General features: G+C 37.3%; 1 protein-coding gene and 1 long non-coding RNA gene across 2 annotated transcripts in view; both read left to right on the top strand.

Annotated features, from left to right (window-relative positions):
* Window positions 1-24,667, top strand: part of LOC122571660 (CCR4-NOT transcription complex subunit 6-like) — a 925,145-nt gene that overhangs the window by 815,945 nt on the left and 84,533 nt on the right. The gene's annotated exons all lie outside the window — the stretch shown is intronic.
* On the top strand, window positions 209-10,563 carry LOC122571669. The gene is made up of 3 exons (XR_006318156.1): window positions 209-234; window positions 9,208-9,313; window positions 9,799-10,563. It is a non-coding gene; the product is annotated as an uncharacterized LOC122571669 (long non-coding RNA).

Raw genomic sequence — 24,667 nt, 5'->3', positions numbered from 1 at the left:
CAAGTATTTCATTATAAAATACATATTACGTACTAATTAAGTATGTTAATTAAGCACAGCAAAATTAAGTAGCTCAACTTGCGCAGTTACGAATCCATAAGAACGCATAAGTATCCTGAAAAGATACAAAATCTGTTTATACCAGATCTCACTCACGATTATGCTTTTATGTTTCAGGTGAGTTTACCTGAAGAAGTTCACGAACCGCGTATCGTTCGGTCGCTCTCACCGCAGGTAAGTGTGCCGTTTCTCTCATAAACTGTCCACATCTTCTTCTTCGTTTTTCGACCCGAGACAGTGGACTGTGCGCGAAGAAAAATCAAATAGGAGCCATGTAAATTGCCAAGGACCGATTGCGCAGCGGAACCTTCCAGGCAATTCGAAGTGGTTTATTGTCATCCGACGTAGTATACATATGTATGCCGAACGTTGATTCGCGTAACAAATGACGTTGCGCGTTGCCTCGCCGGATGTCACTCGGTATCAGCTGAACGAATCGTTCACCGGCCGTACACACTGAGATTCCACGTGGTGAATTCGTTACGAATTCGTAAAAATGTACATACACTTCCTGACATTGACGACAAGCACGACAAGAGCGCGGGTCGAGTCCCAAAGGCGTGGATGCTACATGCCTCTCGATAAATCTCGACGCACAATAGCGGCCAACCTCGCAACACCTACATGATATGACTTACATACAAGATCTCTAGAGGGATTGAATTCGAAGAAGAGAGACGAGTTCTGATCTCGTATAACGATCGACTCCGTGTTGACGCTATGGAAATGAAAATTCATCTCCCACGCTGTTATGGAAATTTCAATAATCTTACGAATTTTTATTTATTATTATTTACTTATTTTATTTACGGTCGACCATATTTTTATCGTCATCAGCGGTTAACAAAATGCGTAAGAGAAATGCATAAAAGAAGCAAAGTGTAGAGAAAATTCATCTCCCACGTTGTTATGAAAATGTCAATAGCCTTACGAATTTTTATTTATTATTATTTAGTTATTTTATTTACGGTCGACCATATTTTTATCGTCATCAGCGGTTAACAAAATGCGTAAGAGAAATGCATAAAAGAAGCAAAGTGTAGAGTACAAAAATTTATAAACATAAATAATAGTATGTTCGAATATTCGTCGCATATAGTAAAATTGCAGTACAGTACGGTACAATTAAACTAAATCTCAATTAACGCGATACAAAGTATGTTAAAAGGGTTAGAAAAAGTCCGTAGCTTTTGACAAATTAACTGTATTTCGTAAAATTGTGCTGTTTCTTTGCATCGCTTTTCCTTTAAACTGCACTATTCGGTGTATTCGGATATCTTCTTTCATTTTCACGTTCCTGGCATTATATATCTTTCGTGGATCTTTGTAATATATCTTTGTAATATCCTCTCGCAGTGAAGTTAGACTTGGCTACGGATTTAAGATTGTTATAGCAAAAGATTTCGTTTCATCTTCTCGGATGATCTTAAATTTTTCTAGTTTCTCTGCAATCCGATTCTATATTTTTCTTCAATTTTCGAATCTAACGCCTAGCGCACCATTTATTTCACTCACGTACTCGTTCCTTTTTATGCGTGTAATTTATAGACAACATTTTCTTTCAGTACCTTGCCCATAAAGAATTTACGAGATGCTATTTACGTACCACATAAAACTGCCGTTGATACCTCGTATTTCCTTTCCTTCTTTTTTTCTCTTACAGTTTCCTTCACTCTGAATCATCGATTCTGTTAATCAAGCATCGTTACGTTTCAAAATTCGGCTTCTGCTTGCACGCACGATACAAATTCTATCATAATTATAAACTATTACTGCCATATTCTGGCATCAGTCTGTTCACAGTCTGATTAATAGTGCGAGAATTTTTATATTTCCCACTGCTGTACCTGTTTCTCCAATTTGAGCGTTTAGGAACTTTATTCTTGATAAATAATACGTACAAAGTGCTTTGCAACTAGTTGTAAGCGGAATTGTTTCTTTAAAATAAGTTGGAAAAGTGGAAGAAATTTTCAAGAGACCAAACTGAATGGTGTTGTGTAAGTATGTACATATATTCTGAATGGAATCATATACCAAGTTAGTATGTAATATTACATTTACCGTACAGACATTAAGAATAAATTACACAGTAAATATCAGGTTACTGTGGGTTATATCCGCATTGAAGTTTCTCCTTAAAATATATCTGCGACTATATGTTCTTTCACAGTGTTGAAATTACATTCGTCCGAGTGGTTCATAGTTGGAAGATTCCCATACTTTTTTCTTAGAATCGCGCTTTTTCTTCGCAAATTGATCAAATTTAGCAGACGACGTTGATAATTTATGTAAAAATGAAAAAGTGCACGTTTTGCCTGCAACATCTACTTCCATCGTAACTTGCAGTTACATATCCGTGTCAAGATACATGGATTGTCATCATTATTATTATTATAATCTGTCATCATAAATCTAGAACCGCATCATTGCAATATGCAAGCATATCAGATTCGATTTTCTCGAAAAGCGAGCGTAGTACGAAAAGACTTTATCGTAACTGTACGCTTCCTTCGGGTTCTGCACGTAAGAGAAGAGGAGCAGAAGAAGAAGGTTCACTGGAAGGCAGACAATAATTATTATTCGAAGCGACGATTTGTGTCGCGGTCAGGGCCGTATACCGAAGATTGATATTACGGTTGTGCCGACAAATGGCTACGATTCGTCCCTTGAAAACCGTAATACGCGACTGCTTGGTTGCCTGCCGGGGTTCATGCGTCCTGTCGTTTCACACGAACACGTATGTTAGTGCATATATTTTGCGCACATAGACCGACACACACCTATGGCATTGTGTGTGCGATTGTATATAAATATACACGGTCCTTGACAAAGAGTCTGCCGTGCTGCTGCACATGCATGCACACGCCGCTGAATGTGACTCCTGGGTGGTAGATCGTAATTACCATAAGTCGTGAAATATGACTTCATGATGACGCGTCCGTACGACAAATGGAACAGCCGGTGGTTGGCCGACCGGTAATGCCAACTGACGTTGGACCACTTTCGTTTTGTTTGCCTCGTTCGTGCAGTCCACGTCTAGCGAAGGAATCCGCCCTGAGCATTCTGTGGCTGTTGTTCTGTTGGAAACGCCAGATAACGCGCTGACGCGACCTTTGAAAATTCATTGCACGCGAACGAGCCCATTTATTTCGTCATCGACATCGTCTCGCTACTGGATCGAACTTTGCGCTGGGTTATGGGCGCTATAGTTCCCGAAATTTAGAATGCTACTAGCGGCTTTCACGGGATCAGACAGTGGATCTGAAACGTAAAATTTTAGCTTCGACGAATCATGCGTTCGTAAGGTATACTACTGTGCACGACTATTCTTGGCGAGATCCTGAAATAGTAGCAAACGTATGGAATCGTCTTCAGATAAAAGATCTCTTTAATCTAATCTTCGCGATCATACGTATCGAGCTGGTGCATAAGTTGGCCTGGTTTTGCTGAGAATGTGAAAAGTTCTGTTTCCTTTTTCAAATGTTCAATACAAATTCATCTAGAATGTATCCTCCGACATTATTTACCTCTTGTTCCCAACGTTTCGGTAATTTTTGGATCGCTCGCTTGAAGAATTCCGCGGTTTCTGAAGCAAACTAATCTCCCAACCGTTTTCGCAGTTGCACGTCGTTGTGGCAGGAAACATCGCTTAAACCATTTTCGAGGGAACGAAGAAGATGATAATCCGTTGGAGCGAGTGAATAGGATGGTGAAGAACTTACCACGCTAGGTTTCGAAGCATTCCTTTTGTCAAATTTACATAGGAAATGTTCGTGCTTGTTAGTTTCCATATTTTTTCGACAATTAATCGCTTTGTTATTGGCACAGAACGAAGAAATATACGATCATATAATAAAAGAAAACTGGAGCTCTCGGATGGACGTAGACAGTAAGACACAGATGACAAGCAATTGTTCTCAGGTGAAACGAAAACCGCGCCAACTTCTGCACCAAACTAGTGGTTCGTCCATATCGATAAAAACAATAACGGAATTAATTAGAATAAATAAAATCGATAGGATCGAGATTATTATTATTATTATCGATAAGAGGAAAACGTTGATCTCGGCCATAGCTTCAGACAATATGTAATTGTTAAGGTATGGTGAGGATTTGGAGAGAATAAAAAGTTAAACTTTATTTACATATTAATTAAGTTTAGCTCTATACGTGGGTTAGTCTCTGAAGGGCTAGAAGACACTCATTCGCCTGCTTTTTTCCTTCTAGTCGCTCTTTTGTCTCGACGGAGACCTGGGCCGTCTTGCGACACTCACATACACTCTAGGGATGGGATGCACACATGTGTCTGCTCGCTCTTCCCTCCCTCACTCTCACACGTACAATACAAATGTACTATCTATTTAACAGTAATATTTAATTGAATTTCCTCTCCTTTTTTGTTACCTGTGATATTGTCGCAGGTAGAATTGGTCATCTGATTAATTTCGGAATTTTTCCTTATAGGTAAGACAATATTTAATTTCAATGAATTACTCGATCAATGCAACGTGTCTGGCAGCTTTAAAGACAACGCGAATGCATTTCGTACATGTTAGATCACCTAACAAAGAGACTTTACTCTTTCGAGGTTCTAGGCCAAGTGCTATACAGTTTCTCACAGTCTCTTTACCAAAAAGACCAACGTCCATCCCACTCCGTGGTCAGATCCTTTGTACAAAGTCTCTATTCTGTGATAATACGATGTCGCTTTCCTCCAGTAAACTATCTCACGCATTCTGCAAACCAGCAAACCATTCGAAATTATCTGCCAGGAGACAAGCGTCGTCCCCGCCATCCTCTTAACGAACACGCTCTTTGTCTTTTAGGCTGCTAGGCTCTTTAGACTGCGACAAGACGCCAGCCTCTCACGGTCGATCTTTTGGCGTGGTGCAATTTTTTCGATGATGAACGGACACATTAAACGATACAACGGGTGGCAGGGGACACAAACGCGATTCCCACCGTGGACACCACTGTTCTAAAAACAGTCATATCCGAGTTACCAAACATTCACTCATGCATCCTACCGAGGTGCTTGCTGAGGCCTCGGCCCAGTCGTAAATTACGACAAACATCTGTCATAATGTCGCATATAGCAAATAATGATCGCAATAAGAAAATGCATCGTCGCTGACGTATGATGCAGCAAAATGAGTCTCTTACGCATCCATTAACCAGACTAGTCGGTGTTCTCAAACCGGCATAAAATTTCCAACGAATTGACCGAAAGAGAATATTTTTTAGCGATTACGAGGAAAATTAAGTGAGAAAGCGAGTACACAAAGCGAATTACGTGGCGCGTTATCTGAGCTGAGCCTGAAAGTAACACGGAACTCGGACTTGTCTTTCGTGGACTGGTTTATTGCGATGTTCGGCTGTATGATAATGCAACGTAATCGGATTAGACCGGTAAATGTATTGCCGGCGTATCTCGCAATTTGCAGCTGTACAATTTACAAAAGTGCATGTGACGTAAATGCAAATTACATTTGTCTTTGCTCGTTCAATGATTTTAATACGTGTGCGGCGCCACATTACGCGATGTTGCCGGCGCGCTCGTCCGTTCTAAATTAAATTCATTAGCCGGCCCAAGTCTTCCTCGCAGAATTTCGATACTTTTTAGTATTCCGGGAAATCAGAGTTTCTGGATGTTCTTATTTTTTTTTTTTTTTTTCTATTAAGTTTATTCGAACTTCTTTAACAAGTTTATACAGTTATGGAAAATTAATTGAATTCGTTGTTACATCACAAAGTGGCTTTCATAGATCAGTTTGTCATCTATTTATCAATTGATCTTTCGAATCAGTTCCATTTTCTTACTATTAATTGAAAAGCAGAGCTTATTTATTAATATTTATTGATATTATGCGTAAGTTATATTATGTAAAATCCTAAGAACATTTAAATTCAAAATGGATCTACAGCTCGTTATTTGTAAAAGCACCGAATTAACTTCTTTAAACTGGAATATTACGTTTTCTAGGCATTCTTTAATTAAAAATAAAAGCTATCTAATATTAAACGTCTACTTGTACCAATATTTGCTCTGCTACACTACTATACTTACTATATGTACTTGTCCATGTATGTATTGTAGTACACACTAGCTTCTACATCTCAGTTCGATGAAATATACAAATTTCAGCGGTTTCGAGAAGCTGCGTGAAAAGCTCGAAACTTATTTTACAAATTGACTTCTGTGATTCCTCAGCAATGGCTCGACAAGTGAATCTCTTCCAACGTTTACGTAATAATAATAGCATAAAAATTATAAAATTTGTGTCCCTTCGTCAAAGCTTTCCTTCTTTTCTCTTGCTGCCTCTAGAAATTGAAACTTGTAACATGTGAAAATGAAACTTTTGCTCTTCCTGGCTATTTTATTACAGTACATGCATATATTTAATGTTCCTATCATTCCGCCATTACCTGATAATTTTCCATTTTAAAAGTCACTTAAAAATGGAACACGCATTCTGAATGCACACTCGAGTATCGTTGCACCGATATTTTTATACTTTTAATTGGAAAGAACAACGACACGCTACGTTATAAATATCTTTTCCTAAATTACCGAAATAATTGATCTAGATGAAATAAATAAAATTTCTTCGAATTAAACGCGATATGCACGAATTGTCAAATGCCATTGAATGATTGTCGTAGATGTGCATGTATGTACATAAATTTCCCGTTAATCATCGTCAAGGAAACGGAGAAAAGAAAGCGGTATCTCTCTATCTCTGCTTTCCTTGCCACTTTTAACAGAAATCTTTGCTCCCTTTGCTTCCTCTCCAAAGAAAAACTTTCAGCTTGTAGCGAAACGAAGGAACGTTCCGACGACACTCTCCTCCATTATTCTGTATTTTCTTTTTAAACTGAGCTCCATCGTCTATTATTTGATTAACGTTCGGTAAATGTCCATTTTAAAAACACTATTAATGGAAACTTTTAAGGAACATTTATGCAAAGATCGATCTACTGTAAGAAATAATCGTCGAGTTTATCGTGCAATGTCGTACGATAATACCGAACCTTTGGAAACCATCATTTTCGAAAAACCTTTAAATAAATTATGTTAGTAATATTAACAATGAGATATAGAAATAGTTGGCGGTGATTTGAGCAGCCGAACAAAAACCGATTCAAAGTCAAATGAAAGCAAATCTATAAATTCGCAGTTGACAAATATTCGTAATAACAAATTTTCGCACTTTTTCATACCTACATCCTTATTTATTTTGCATTCAGTGCAATTTAAATATTGCGACTGTCTCTGTCAATTCTACAAACCCTTCGATTCCAAAATGTGTAAAATCTGCAAGTTCATAAGATCGGTGTTCTTCCTGAAGGATCCCAAAATAGTTGTATGACGCTTTCTCTTTTTGTCAATTTTCTTTCATTTGACAATCTGCTATATTTCTTTAAACTCAACAGATTCTACCGTCGATTCTCTCGAAGGCAAAGTATATAAAATTTTGTAGCGTTTGCTAATTCTGATACGAATTATCATTTTGCAAACTTAAACTAATAAAGTGCGGCTATTTTATGTTCATGTATTGCGTAGGATACAGTTTATTTATAGAAGTAGTTTCGTATCGATCGAGTTAGCGGGCATTCGCGAAATTGATGAATAGATTACATCAACGTACCGGGTGTTAGAAAAGTCTGCAGGCATATAAACCTACAATAAGTCTGCAGATCGAAAAGTGTGAAATATTTTGAGAACGAAACGTTTTTCAGAAAAATATTTCAGAGCGAAGGTTTTCGACATTTTAAACGTTCCATTGAACGGTCCTACCCGTTTGACACTTCGTATTAATAGTAATTAAATACTTACAATAATTACTGTTTTTGTTTAAGAATCTTGTAATCCTTGTCAAGATCCAGTAATTTCGTGAAAGTTAGAAGGCTGAAAGGATCAGGAAGAAGATCGAAGATTTAATCCTAAACCAAGTCAGCTCTAGGAAAACGTAAAGGAGGAAAAGCGTATAGTAATCCGCAATGATAGATATATGTGGCGAACGTCCACGAATCTGCGAGAGTTTCATCCTAATCCTTGTGTTAGCAAAGCGAGTATAGTTATCCAATATCGAAGGCTCACAGCATACGACAGGTGGCTATAAACGGCTTAAAATTTTCATTAGTTATCGGCTCTTGTTGATCGTAGCATGCTGACGTCCTTAGGCTAACTGGCATATTCTTGTATTAATCTTCAGTTACCTTAAATATATCGGGTCGAACGGAAAATTCGTTCCGTCTTTACGGACAAATTCCATGATCTGTTCTTTTCTTCTCGCGCATCGTTTTCAATTTATGCTCCATTCCTTTCCACGACGTTTCACCATCTTTGTGGTAATTTTGTTATCGGCGCAGAATTGTTCAGTCTTCTGGAGGAGAAGAAACGTTCCAACTCGTCCTTTTAATTTTTCAAACGAGACAAGCTCTTATGGTCGAGGTAATTTTGTAACGAGCGGAATAAGCGATATTTTTTTTATTTAATAATTTCAATTCACAACTTGTCCTATTTGGACATTTGGTGAATTTTTTTAGCTGTTTGATTATCGTGTGGGTGGCTACCCCCAGCGGGGTACCATCTTCGTGTTTGTTAGGTTTTATCCTTTGTGGAGCGATAATACGAGCGTGCAAGATGGACAGAAGATGGCAAACGAGGTGCAACATCCCATCCGAGTTGCAGGAAATTTTGTCCTGCGACCATCGACACGCCTGGTCTTGCGTTGTCTCGGTGAACCATATTCGAACTCGCGCCAAGCCAACGAGAAACAAGTATAAACGTTTATTTTACGCTCCACGGTCGACTGTTATCTAATCAACAACAGATTCAACACCAGATTAGATCAATTAAATGGAGATCAGTAGCCGTTGTTTCAACACCGATCTATCTCTCTACGAAAAGTGAAAACAGACTTTCCGTTCAACTCAATGCGATAGAAATAATCCCATTATCGTTATCGATAGACTATGCATTTGTATGTATTTGTAGAAAATGTGAAAATTACACGGAATATACATAATACGAAAGATCCTTTCTAGACATAGTAAAATTGTATAACGACTTTACTATACGATCTTTTTTGTAATTCAGTAGTGGTAATCTTCTCAATGCCAAGGGCTTTGTTTGTGTTGCAGGTTGTAGCTAATTTATGGAGTTGGGGAGGATTTGGAATGGGCACTTGCAGGCAGGACTCTAGATTTATCGTGCGTTCATGCCAGTCGTACACTTCCTTCTCACAAGGTGTGGACAAATTGTGTGCATTGTTGTGACCTTTCTGGAATATGTTTGCTAATGGTGTTACCTTGTCGTTGTCTTAGACGATCTCCTAGGAAATTCTATAATACCAATTCGTTCGTTTGCTGCAACACTCGCGTAAATAGAAGAATCACGAGTTTAGGAAAAACAAGTTTGAACGATGATCCCGTGAACGAATTGACGCTCTAACGACGCGGTTGAATTTTTAAAGTTCACTCGTAGGACTCCACCAGCGGAAAGCACAAGCAGCAACTGGTATTTATGTGCTAATAACTGGAAAACTAGTAATTTTGTAAAAGTTACGTCGTTGTTGCAGAAAGTGAGCGAACTGAACGTTTCTGTTAAAATTTGAATCGTCCTATTGGAAGCATATTCCAGAAGCTTCTATCACTGCTTAATCAGTTTTCACACGAAAAGAGAAGAGCGTCAAAACTCTTGGCACGCGCAAATGAATGGCATTTTCTTTTCAGAAGCCAACTATCCTTCCGGCTACTCGACTGCCTGTTCTTTCCTCTTCTGGGCTTCTCCTTTCGTTTCTCCCTTCATAGTCTGCGTTATTTCAGCTGAAACCAACTAAATAGTAATCTTACGCCGTAAAATATTCACGGATGGTGTATACTTTCTATAGTTCTCGCGCAATTTGATAACACAAAAGTTTTAAGTAAACAAGTTTCGCAATCGCTCTTCTGCGGCCGCAGCTTTCGAAAAGTATTACAGTCGTCGATACAATCTTACTAACTGCCTTATAACTTTATTATCCAAGAAGCAGTCGGTCGCATTTTGTTTCCTTTTAATTCGCTTACCTCCATATTTCTTTATTTTAATTGTGTTTTCTTCAGTTTCATAGTTTCTTGTTGAAGATGACAACGTGAGTTCGCGCTCGCCATCCATATGCAGATGCGCTAGTTACAATAAATAGTAATTAGAACATAATTCTAAATACAATCGATAGATTTAATCGATAGGTTTAACCCCTTGGCCTGCACGCTATCTGCCGATCGCGCGAACCATAGTAAGCAAGAAGTTCGGTCGCGCGCCGTGCCATTCATCCGTTCAGCCGTGTGCCCAAACTGGCGCAAAATGTATACTTTTTACATTTAGGGGCTACAAAAGGAATTGCGAAATAATAAACAACGTTGTTGATGGTCACCGGTGTCCACCGTGGCACCTTGGTAACAGTCGATAGCGACGTATTATAACAAGGCTTCGTTTATTTCAACAAACCATTCGCATTCGTTATTTCGTCGCAAGCAAAACGTGCAGAATATATCGTTGAAACGCGTAGAAGATGTTAGTAAACAGTATTTGCTCATTCTATATGTAATAGCAAGGTATGTTCACAATTCTAACTTCAATTATACGATTATAAAGCAGCATTTACGATTATTTTCTAAGCTGTGTTTGTAATAATATTCGTAGATTATCCCTCAAAGATATGCGTGCAAACGCGAGATTTGTTCTCATTTTCTTTATCGATGTTCTAATAAAAATGTTTGATCGTTCAGTGGGGCACTTTTAATTTCAAAGTATCTTCTATTTATCGGTTATATTCAAAATGCCCTAACTGTCAAGTTTCATTCAATTTTTACAATCGTAAGAAGTTCGAGCGCTCCGGTCACCAATGGCCACCGTGAAGTCACGGGAGAAACCCTGGCCGGTCGTATATGTCCAACGTGGCAGTCAAAGTGTTAAGTCCTCGCAGTTTGGTCGTCTCAGTTCGCCACACTCTGTGTATATGCGATACATTAAAATAAAAGGTGGAAACAATGGTAGCGTAGGACGAGGAGTCTCAACGACGCTTACGTCTTACAGTTTCAGCATAAAACAATGGCGTGACACATTCACGTGACACGGATCGATATTATATTGTACGTCGAAGCTACGATCGAACGTAAGAACGACGATTGACGGAATCGTAGGTTCCAGGGTGTATTATTAAAAAGTAACGGTGCGAAAAGTTAATAATCGTCTGGGAATATCGACGCACGGGCCCGCCTGTGTCGAAGCTGTCGACTCTTGTACGGTTTGATGGGGGGAAAAATATCAACCTCTACCTTTTTCCGGTGACGCGGATATCGAGTGCCAACACTATTCACTGCAAGTCGTCCACCCAACCGGAACTCGCATTTCCAGGCGAATGCGAAACGTCGTCTATTTCCGACCTGAATGTTCTTCCAAGTCAAACCATCTGCCGCAATCGTACTTTCGGGCAAACTTTGAATGATTCCGTCCTCTTTTCTCGAGTACCAATGCACCGAGTATGCGATGAGTTTAACCCCGGCTGATGCACCACTGTTGTTGTGTTCCCTTGTCTGCTTCCTTTCTATTTGTACGATATAAGAAAGCCGTTTTCAGAGTACGTTTAATTGTGATTTTCTTTTTCTTTTTTTTTTTTTTTTTTTTGAACGACCGAGAAACCCATTTTAAAGCAGCTCCTGGGAGATTATTCTACGTGTAAAACGACGTTTTACAAGTAGAAAATATAGAATAGAAATCGTTTATAAGATGCCTCATTTTCGAGAAAAATATGACCTGAAAATTCACCATGCGCGTCCGCCAGATCAGTTTCCAGCTAGACACGTTCAAACTGTATTTTGTTGAAAACCAGCATTCGAACGGAAAGATTTTATTTTAGAATCGACTTATTTTCACGTGTAGAATAACTGGTCGTTGATCGTTTACTCGTACTTAGACGGTAATTAGCGAAGTTTAAGGTAGTTCTGGAGTAAACCTCAGAATTCAAAAGTACTCTGAAATTTCGAGCGAAACTAATTTGCAGCGCACAAGGGCCAAAGTGTAAAATCTGGAATCGATTCATCACGTGGGTATGAAGAAATTGTTGACGAAAGTCGATACATTTTAACACAGCGACATACAAGTCTCGCGGAAGCCAGAAAACAGATCAACTCCACTTTCTATTAATTATTAATCCTTAATTTCATTAAACAGACAAACAAACGAGAAACAGATGAGTTTACTTACTTCCGTGAGTTGATTCGTCGGAAGAATAGCATAAATGATAGTAAACCCTACGTAAGATAGTAAGTTTAAAGAATAGTGTTTATAACATCGTCACGTTTTCTATGTTCACGTTTATTTCTGAAACAGGAAAACTATATTAAAAAATTGTACGAAAATTGGCAAGAAATTATATGGAAACGTCGTGCAGTGAATTTACTAATTTCTGTAAACCTGTTCACGTGAATTTTTTTAGATGTTAATAAAAAGATAAATTCACGCGCATATTTATAATAACAATAGCAACTTCAGTACACAATGTATGGCATTACGTTACAATATGCAATAGGTTTTTGTCAAACTAAAAGTTAACGTGTACTTTTGAAATTCACGAATTTCTGAAATTTAATTCCCTTCAATATATTTCCATTGATTCATATTGAAATTTTCAAAAATTTCAATTTTCCACCGTGTTTACCTCCTGCTATCGTATTCCTATACGAAATGAAAAATATAAATGTGTAGCTGTAGCAATATTGCTCGTTTTTGTACAACACTTTTCAATATCTCGATTTATGCCACACTTCAAAATTAATTTCTATCAAAAACAGAGTTTTAATATATTTTATTAATTTCTAGAACACAATCGAACAATTACAGCTATATTGGTCATTTTTGCAAAAAAATTCTTCCATGTTTCGTCAATATGTCGAACTCCGAAATTGATTTTTATCAGCAATATCTGTTACTTTCTACGCGATATTCACTTTCGTTTTCGCTATTTTATGACGAATCTCGTGTATCTTTTTATACGATCTATAATATAGAAGAATAGAAATAGAAATAGAAGTAATAAATAATATAGAATAATAGAAATTATACAGGCTCAACTTAGGAATGTCTAAAATAATAAGTTAATGAAATAAAAGTCTTCTAAAATATTTAGAATATTTCATAACAATTCTCCAAACTCTTGTCCACGTTAATGCGCACTGAACTGCAATCTTCGTAACGTTTTTTGATCAAAATAGTTTTAATTTTGTTTAATCAACAGCAATCTTAGACAATTTAAAAATAAATGTTGGAAATTGGTTATTTCTAGAAATATATACAATAACGATCAATAAATGAATGATCATTGTCAAATCTAGTCAGTTAATTTCGCAACCATGGCCAATTCGTCGATATTTATTTCATAAAAATATCACATCTCCACTAGAGTGTACCAGTGCATGCTATCGCAAGGAAATTAAAGCTTGTAACTCTACTAAAATATCTTTCAAACGATCATTAATAACAATTGTTACGAACATTAAACACATGATCTTGTGTATTTATAATATAAATATAACACATTACGTAATGCTTGTAACATACGAACCTACGTAATAATATGAATATCCTGATAATCATCACGGAATCAATGACATTCGAATAACAGAAAGCTTGTACATTGCACATGGAAAAGATAAATCTGTGAAGTGAAAACGACGGTATACACCTGCTACTTGGCCATTATAATATTTCATCCAAATTCATGCGAAAGGTAAAACTCATACACACGTTGCCAGTATTCTAATATTTACGCATATCCTGAAGTGGATTATCATTATTCGTAAATTGAATTTCCATCGGCTGCACAGACTTCGCACAATCGTTCACGAGCGTTTGAAGATGTTAGCAAACATTCATGGCGAACATCTATCAAGCGTTTGTGTGCTTCACGCATTTCCACCAACTATTCAAGAGTTTCATACACGTTCGCAAACAACTTGCACAGCCGATGAATATGCAACTTTGCATTGCATCAGTGTTTCAGCCTGTTCTCCAATTCACAATGCTTTTACTGTACTGGTATTCGTTTGATAAATTAATACATAGCAGCAGAACTACCTGGAATCTTCCGAATGCCACGATATAAGAACATTCTGCTTTCCAATCAGTCGCATACGCGTCATCGATGAATATTAGATTCAACTACCGTAACAGTTATAGTCAAAACGACCAAAAGTTGCACTATAATATTATTTTTATTATTTTTATTTATTATTGCTGAGTCCGTGCCTTTCGGCTTTGGACGAGCTTTCGGTTTTACATCTCTTTTACCTATTTCGCTTCTTGTATATCTACCTCCCCTCTTATCCACTCTATCGCATTGCACTCCCTTAATTATTCTTTCTCTAAAAACTATGGCAACTTTTGGCCTTTTGCCTCCTTGCTGTGCTTCCTTCTTTTCCTTCCTCCCCGTCTTATTTTGNCTTATTTTGCCCTTCTCTTCTCTGTTATTGCTTTTAGTTCTGTTAGTCCTTCTCCAGTCTCATTTAGTGCTTTTTCTATGTCCTTTGGTCCTCCCGTTATTTCACATTCTTCTATTACATGTCTCAGGTCTTCTTCTTTCCTTTCACATGCTTTGGTCTCCTTTCCACATCTGAATCTTGCTAATATTTTTCTGTCCTTTCACTTCATCCTCCCTTCTAAGTATTTAAGTTGCACTATAATAATTAGTAGATTATGTTAACTGATTTTGGTTACGGCTAACCGTTCTAAATGATAAAAGCGTTCTTGCTTGCCATTAGTCAATAAAGATGAAAGATTTCTCCTTTTGATTGCCGATAACCATTATATACGAGGAAAAATTCTTTTATTACCGATATTATAGACGAAAGATTTTCCTTTCGATTACCGATAGCCGTTAAATATGACAGAATTTTCTTTGGTTATCGATAACCATCGTACATGAGAGGCTTTCATTTTGATTGCCGATTGCCACCATGCAATGCGAGAATATTTTTGGTTTCTGAACATCTTCAGATATTTTGACTTTACAATCGTCAATGATGAAGACGTCGTTTTATGCAATGCATTTTAACATTTGCTGGTTAAATACCCCTGCTTCCGTTAACCTTGGCAATCTTTCTGTCTGTTTAGAACATCCTCCTTTGTCTGTTTTATAATTCGAAAAATTGAAGGATCCAAAGAGGAAGAATTCGTCAAGCGACGAAATATTTCTACAAGATGTAACAATTACAGACGCCCGTTTTATTACAGTGTATCGCCTTTCGAAGATGAATCTAATCGAATTACATTAGGTTGTCCGTAAAGTTTCTTTCGTTTTATGAGGAAATAATAAACGCGCAACGATTTTTGTTTTACATTATTTTGTCGAATTACATACAATCCATTTTGTTTTCTTGAGATAAGCACGTTTCACAGACTTGGTTTCACGTTTGTACTGTTATAAAAGACACGTTTGTGAAAGAAAGACACTTTCCGGACAACCTAATATCACACTATTGTACCTATGGCGATTATGAAGAAGCAAATTATTGCAATTATTTAACTGTAGTTATGTAATCAAAATACATGTTGTCAAAACTAAAAAGAAAAGTGTCCCAATACGTTTGTGCAGCAGCGCATCATTCGCGTTTCTTCAGATATTTGATCGTTTCCAGTTAAACAGCGTACACCGTATAACGTAATTTACTTTACGTATAAATTAAAATCAAAATGTTAATATCGAATAACATAGGTGTAAATTAATAACGTTGGAGATTGAAGCCTATTGCTGTGATTTAGGATTAATATAATTGCGACTGCTGCTGAATCGCTGTTAACTATTCCACCCAACCGAACTTTGCTACCACACAGTCGCTCGATCGGGATTGATACATATACATATACTTGTGATACACGCGCCGCAGATATGGTCGTGGTTGGAAATACGTGGATAGCTGTAAATACCGTCGTTCGAAGTTTCATAGACTCGCGTCAATGGTGGCAGATTGCATCGAACGTGACGACCCTCTTTAAAAGTCTCTCATGCGAGAACCTGATACGCTGTCCATTCGTTTCAGATACGTAACAAGATCAGCAGTAGCGCGCGCAAAGACCTGTCAGACCAATTTTTTCTTTCGTTTGATTGCGATTTTCGTTTTATTTCTGGCTTTTTCATACGTATATTTCTTTTTTACTTATGTCAGTCCATTCGCGCTTCTAACTAAACGTAGTTGTAAGCACGATAAATGCAGAAACGCGTTTTGAATCTTTTTGTTCCATTGCGATCTTACTTCTGCTTTTTTGGATTTTTCATATATAAATATTTGTCTCTTTTTTTAATTGTGCTTTTAGCTAAACGTAGGCTAGTTACAGAGGTTTTTACATATTCTTGAAAACAACGAAGATATTTTTTTGGGATCATTTAAAGTTCAATTTTTTTCTTTTCTTTTTTTTTTTTCTATATCGAACCATTTTATAGTGATCGAATGAATACGCCATTATGGTGACTTAATTGCGACTGGGAATCCATCGATCATTTAAAAATACATCAGTCTTAATTGACATTGATGCACTTGTCATGGGGAACGCAAATGAATAACAAAATTTCATTGAAAAATATATTCGCTGTACTTTGAAAGTGGGAGAGTAACATGGTTGGCAATCTTGCATGAAATTGATCGATTTTCGTGTTGAGAATGAATGATTAAGCCGCGTACATTGTTAATACGTCGCTTTTCGTTCAACTTCCGATGTATTAGTTTTGAAACAAAGCTGTCAAAATCGATGTGCCTTCTCGATAAATCACGCGTTAATAGCTTGTACTCAATATTAAGTTGTTCTCTATTATGAAATAAATCGCGAAGAAAATTTGAAAAACACGATCAAAGATCTATCCTATATACTCGAAACAAACAACTGATTTAAAGGGAACTTTCTTTAAAATGTTGTTGTAAGTTTGGCCTTTTTCATCCTAAGAAGCGTCCTATCTATGCATTAATTATACGCATAAAGTTTCAAATTCACGATTTAAATATACAAATTTAAATATAAAATATTTGAAATTTTACATTGCATTCTACATCGTAATATATTGCAGTTAATTGCAATCTTTGTATATTAATGCCCATGTTTTAGTTCCTATCATCTACCTCATATTTTAATACTGAAAAATATTGAAATTAATTATTTTGTAAGTTAGTGCATATTAAGTACTTGAAATCTGTTAGTGTATATCATTTATATCAATTGGTACTTTCGTGGATGCTTATGCTTCTGATATTAACAGAGATGCTTACGCGTCCCTCACGCATTTTAATTCTTTCTCAATTTAATTTTCTGTCGAATAGTTCCGTGAAATAGACGATTCTCAAGTTCTTGGAAATTAAACTTCTAACCCACAAAGACATCTGGAAAGCGCCTCGTATGTTATTTTAGACGTTGACGTATGCGAGACACCAAGAATCGCAATTAAGTGGTATTTTTATTATACGTCGAGTTCTGTTTCATTTTTATGTCAAAGGGTTAAACTGATACTTGTTCGAATCTCGTGCGAGAAGATAAAGAGAAATAGAAAGAAAGACAAGACACAAGATGTTTGTTCCTTACAGAACGCAATTTCGAGGGTATCTGATTAATAAAATCATTTTATTAAACGAGTAACAAGAAGAAAAGTTTAAAATGGATATTCTCTGATGGCCACCATACTCGTCATTACATTGCACACACTGTCTATTTATATTTTAAATTACGCCACAATGCGCCCACGTTTTTTGTATGCAAAACAGTTACAGAGCAAGATGAACGATAATGACAACTCATACGTTGTGATGGGATCTGAACCACTTTCAATCGTTTCGAGTTTACATTATGTAGGAGGCAACAAATTCGAGTTACATCGAACGTGATTCGAAGTCTGGAAACTCTTGGAAGTCTCGACAAATCTTGAGTCTCTAAAGTCTGGAAAGTCTCGATCGTCTTGAGACTCTCAAGAGTGTTGATGGGTTTTGAAAGCTTCAGCGTTCGACGTCTTGCGTGCTTTTCGCCTACGTTTGTTCGAACAGCCTCGTTGACACGGAAAGTTGTAGAAAGTCCGGCAAGATCGACCTATCGTACACGCGTTTATCTCAAAACTATCGACTCAAAACAAGACGATCGAAGCTTTCGACGTTCAAAACCTGTTACAGTTCAAATGTTTCAAGACTTGCAACACGCTGGAGATTTTAAAAATTCTTCAAGACGTATCAAAACTCAAGACTTTCTACAGCACCAAGCTTCGAGTCACGTTCAAAGTAACTCGAATTTTTCAGCAAATATGTAGCCATACAGATTCGAAGCTACTCTAAGTGTTTCAGATTCCATCACTGCTCGTGCATGGTCTCGTGTCTAACATTGTATCAGTGCATAATGGTATAGCGATAGGTAGAAGGTAGACGTTCGTTAGATTGTTCGATGGCATCCACATTGTTTCTTCGAAAGGCTGCAAAACAATGTGCGGCCAACTTCCTCGACGTGCGCTTCCTTGTAGGTCGGAGCCTCTCGCCGATCCTCATTTCCGTAACGCGTAAAACATCATCTGGCAATGAATCTGAGTTCGGCGGAGATCATTTCCTTTGAGATATAACCTAAACCGCTTGTGCTTTAACTATTTCCGCGGAACAAGACCGACCTCTTTCAGTTAAGTAGCATTTGAATTTCCTAGAAACTTGCCGACTAGTTTACTTTATTTCGCGAACTGGGTCGTTGCCGAGCTACCAAGAAAGTCGATTTGCTAAGTTTCATTTGATTAATAAATTACTTCCAAAAGGATAATTGATAATTACGTTTCAAAACGTGGCCGTTAACGTATCAGAGAAGGAAAAAATAGAATCTGAAAAAATGTGAAAAACATATTGATTTCATTTTATACGTATGTTTATTTGGAAGCGTTTACACACGAAATTACACCTACGTGGTATTTTTACCTCTGTCGATAATTATACTTAGGCACTTGTAGTCGTGCTGTCCGTGAAACAGAGAAAGTCCCTATCCCCCTTGAACTCTCTAGGGAGTTTACATCTATAATAAATAGTATATCTGTCGCGCTGATACTATTTCAATTACTATTCTCATCGGTTTTGACATTTACATTATTGTTGCATCTGTTCGTATCCAGTTCCATGTATGATATAAACGATTTCACACGCAGTTATTGAAATTTCCTGTATTACTGTAACTCTTGCAAATAATTGGAACAAATTTTTGCTACATGTGGACATTATTTATTTACCTATTGCTTTATCGACGCATGAATACTAAATTCCGATCGATTAGTCGTTTTCTCTGCACTTTAAATTTGTTGTAACGTTTCCTTGTAAAAACAATAGATGTTCCAACGCTTATGAACGAGACTGTATGTACATCGACATTAAGTTATTAAGTTAACACACATATATATATATATATTATAGTAATTAATAGGATATTAAGTATAAGTATGAGGTAACAAACGTTTATTTTTATTTGCATTGAAATTTTCATTGTTCCTTTAATTTTCATCTCAACGTTAACACAAACTAAATAGCTTTCGTATGTTCGCAAACAATTTTAGCTTATTATAAATCCTGATTGCTGATTATAGCGTATAATCGTTATTCATGGTCATTATGAAGGCTTTTCAAACAAGGAAATGTTATACCGTACTATTGAACTTCAGATTCCCTTCGTTAATATACAGCATACCAATTAATGAAAGCGTAATTAGTATACTTGATACCAATTCATCATATCAATATTACGTCAACGATCTGTATAATTATTTTCGTAGAATATTATACCAATTAACGAGGAAAGAAGAACCCGTAATCCAATAAGTCCAGAGGAAATCGAAACTTTTACTTAGACCCGTTATTATTGCTCCCTTTCACCGGCGATTTAACCATTTGTCTTCGAAAAAGAATTCGAAAAAAAGATACAAACATGCTGCGTTCAGATCAGCTTCACTTGGTATCTTTCCAGCTATATTTTTAGTCCTTTCGTTGCAAAATGATGATGTGCTGCAACAACTGGGGTGTTTGTGAAAAAATTGGCAAGTTTCGAACGAAAAATTCATACAATTCGTTTAAGAGCATCTCTCGCGGAAGGAAAAACATTATTTGCGTTTATCCGAAATGCGGTGGGAAAGTTGAACGAAATGAAAGCAACGATGAGAAAATGGCAGAAGTGAATTTACCCGTGCGTTACATTTGATCTCCATTTTTTTCAAATTCCGATCCAGCTACAGAATAATTGTTCATTTATATCGAGAAAATAATTCTTCGGGAAATTTGCTGATAAATCGATCGAAATTTTAAAATCGAGCAAATTTGACGTACCACCAGATTACTGTTACGCGAGGACAATAGGCGAAAGCATGCTCGAGAAGTTTGCATTTGTAAATGTACGTGCTGAGTGTCACGAACGAACTGCGCTCGATCTGAAAACAGAATTAACGTAGAATACTTGTGTTTGAAGTAATTATGAAGTGCGAAGATCCGAGTAATTAGCGATATTATCGGAGATTTTTCTCCATCGCAACTGTCAGCTGCGATGTTTCGAATGGGTACTTTGAATTCCAAATTGCGATACCGTTCGATTCCACTGACCACCAAAAACATCAAATCGATATACAAGCAGATAATAGCATTTTGATTTAAACGAAATTGCACTCTAGGCACTCGAATAATTTCGAATATTTTGTTCGCGTATTCATCGACAAAAGTAAAACCGGATTGAAAACCACTATAGCAGATACATGCGGGTGCAAAGTTCGTGAACGTGTTGTTGGTCGCTGCATGCACGTTTTTTTTTCTTTTTTTTTATTTAATTTGTACTTTACAATTTGTCCAGATGGACATTTGGTATATTTTCATTACTTAATTGCTAAATAATATGTGGATGGATACCCCCAGCGGATGTCATCTTCGAGTTTGACTATTTTATTTCTTTAGTGAAGTTAGTGGGGTGTTTTCTAGAACAAAAGTTTTTTTTATTTAATTTGTACTTTACAATTTGTCCAGCTGGACATTTGGTAAATTTTCTAACTTAATTGCTAAATAACACGTGGATGGCTACCCCCAGCTGGATACCATCTTCAAGTTTGACTATTTTATTTCTTCAGGTCTGTGAGGTGTTTTCTCGAATAAAAGTCTTTTTCCTTTTTTTTATTTAATTTGTACTTTACAATTTGTCCAGATGGACATTTGGTATATTTTCATTACTTAATTGCTAAATAATATGTGGATGGATACCCCCAGCGGATACCATCTTCGAGTTTGACTATTTTATTTCTTTAGTGAAGTTAGTGGAGTGTTTTCCAGGACAAAAGTTTCTTTTTATTTAATTTGTACTTTACAATTTGTCCAGTTGGACATCTGGTAAGTTTTTCTAACTTGATTGCTAAATAACACGTGGATGGCTACCCCCAGAGGATGCCATCTTCGAGTTTGACTATTTTATTTCTTTATTGAAGTTAGTGGGGTGTTTTCTTTTTAGTCTTCCACTGCTCGCACGTGGCAACGATTTTCTAGTACTTCGGATTAGCTCGATTGCCAACTTCCACCGATTCACCGACAAAATTTCTAAAGAATTATTTGGTTGATGAATCGGTGTCCGAAGAAGACGAAGATTAAATATAACGCACGGGTAAGTTTCACTTGCTGGCAGTTTTTTATCTCGCCACTCGTTTTTCTCAACTTCTCCACTATATTTCGGATAAATGCTAATAACACGTTTTCTTTCTCAAGGGAAGCTCGTAAACGTCCCGCAGGAATTTTTCGCCAGAGTTCAAAGATGTCCATTTTTTAACATCCTCCTTTGCTTGGGAGGCGAATTAACCGACGAGTACTTAAGAAAAGATCTGCGTGAACGGAGTACCTTCACCTGGTGTTTGCTCTTCGGCCGGTGCTCACCGCCCATTAATTAAATATCACTTCTCGGAAGAGAGTTTCCTCGTCGACTTATATACGCGCCGTATGAGAATAATAATCACCAGAGAATAATAGCGCCTAGCAGCATTCGCGTTCAGGCGATAACGCTTCTTCGTCTCTTTCCTTGTTTCTTTCAGCCGGAACCCCTGCCGAGATAGCTCGCGGCAAACTTTGCACGCAATTGCTCGCGTATCACTTGACGAACCGCACGTTGCATCGCAATAATTATCTCGCTAGATCGCGTGACCGCTCTTGCAATACAGTGCCGCCGATATAACGACCCTTGTAATTCCGCGCGCTGAACGCAATGCCAGAGAAAAATCGAACACGACTCATTATCGACCCACTTTGCTTCGCGGCTCTAGCAGCATCGATCGATCCACATCGGATATAATCGACCCATTACAGCCGATAATTGATGGTTAAATTGCCTCAGCTTGATCGAATATCAGTAGATTAGAATTGGGCGATCTCCACCTTCGCTCGTTTTCTTCGGGTTTAGTGCATCGAAGCGTAATTCTTTTCAGCAGCGTTTTGAATCGTGCTTTTTTTAGAAAAATGAAAAAGGAAATTATTTATGACGCCGAAAATCACACGCGTTAATGGTCACCCGTTTCTTCGATGGTGGACGCTCTTTCCCGGAGCAGACAAGATGCTTGTTTGTTGCAAAGATGCGAGAATAACGCGACTGGAAAATCGCAATTTTAGAGAAAAGCAGTTTCAATCGTTGTGATTTTGTACGGACATAGCATTAAAATGTCCAAACATTTTAATTTTCTTATTTATTTCGACAAATTCACATTTGTCCTTAGAGCTACCCTCAATCTGCGTTACGACACTCTTGACGCAAATTCGTTTCTCGATCGAGATTTACTGGATATTATGTGGTCAATACCTTCCAAAAAATGTTCAGCAAGAGTCAAGCATATTATTTCATCGACAAATTCGTAAGTTAAAATAACACGGTGTTGGTAATACAAAAGATACAAAGAAGCCATCGTCATCTTTCCAGCAATATTGTGATAGCGCAAGATGCGACGCTACTTTTTAAGCTTCGATGAACGTCGCGCTTTTGTTGTAACGACGCAACTAAGATATGTGGAGGTTTATGTAGAGGATGGTTGATCGTGAGATTTATAAGAACAATATTATCGTTGAAACCGTCAAGTGTATTTAAAATAATAAATAAATTAATACAGACAATAATCGCTCGTATTAACAGATTCGTTAAAGACAGCGTAAATCGCTAATTAGATCGCTGATAACTCGTTGATAACTGGTAGATACTGAACTCCTTACGATCGCGTCCGTTTATTTATACTGGTCGAGGGAGAGCGGGAAAATTCAAGTTCGTCTTCGCTTCACGATTGCACGTAGCGGCGACATTGTTTTACCCGGAGTTTATTTATTATTGCATTATGCGTATCTTAACGATGTTGATACTCCGACGCAAAACAACAATATGATTCGTAAGCGTAAAGATGCAATAGCGACACGAGCCTCTTGGTGTTGTAAGATTTGCATTCGACTCTAAGTTAGTGTAACAGATGCGATTGATGTAGTTTGTGAGAGAAGATACGTAACCGGAAGGCTTGTAAGCCCATTAGGAAATCGATAAATGTACTGGTACCGCTATTGCTAAACTAACTCGTAAAAAGTACCAACAGCAACCGTATTTTCTCTGTACTAATAATTCAAAAACTGGAAGTTTCGAGTTATGTCGTTGTTGTAGCAAATGAGCGAATTGTAGAGTTAGAGGATATCCAATTTTCGAAATTATGCCTCGTAAACGAAATTTCCATCCATTACCATACTCTGCAGCGACAATGTATTCCGAGAAAATACGTGCTATGCATGTACCGTCTTTCGTTAAAGATCTTTATCCCTTCCTATAGATGATTACGCTAACCACGATCATGATTCATGTCGAGGTTAAATTGTATCGTAAAGCTTGTTTTATGTTTGGCCAGGCGTTTCTATGAATTTCTGCTAATTAATGACGTATACAGGTGCGATCAGATATGTATTTCATGAGTAACGGCGCATTAATATGCGCGTTATATGCCGGGTAATTCTAGCAATTGGCTGCACTATATCCCTGTTTCAAGGAAAAGAAACCATACTCGTCGCACAAAGTATGCGCACTTACACACTTCAGTTACGGTTGATCCTCGTTTTAGCGATCAGAAAGACACATACAAAGTCAGAAGTTCGCAGTCCTGATAGCTATACTTTACACAATGTAAGGGATTTGCCTAATGTGTAAGGAATTCATTTCGTCGCCTAACATATTACTCGTATCGTATTCTTAACCGATAGTATGTGTTAGGGATTGTTGGAGATTGTTTGAAACTGTTTGAGATTGTTTGAGATTGTTTGAAATTGTTTGAAATTGTTTGAAATTGTTTGACACGTGTGTTAGCACCGAGATGGTACAAGTATTAAATAGTGCACTCAAAAATGACAATTAGTTCTGACCTGTCACAAACTTGGACTAAAGGCAAGTTCAAACACGGTCAGTAGTTGGGTCAAGTATTAAGTAAAGCCAAATTTACACCGTTCACATTGGAGGACTACTGCGAATAAAACGAGCATGAAAACGACGTTTCTCGACCACAATGAAACAACGTGGATTCGGCTTTACTTGCTACTTAACTAAACC

This window comes from Bombus pyrosoma, linkage group LG10 (assembly GCF_014825855.1).
Source record: "Bombus pyrosoma isolate SC7728 linkage group LG10, ASM1482585v1, whole genome shotgun sequence".
NCBI classification, from domain to species: Eukaryota; Metazoa; Arthropoda; class Insecta; order Hymenoptera; family Apidae; genus Bombus; species Bombus pyrosoma.
This window is presented reverse-complemented; position numbering and strand designations above follow the sequence as displayed.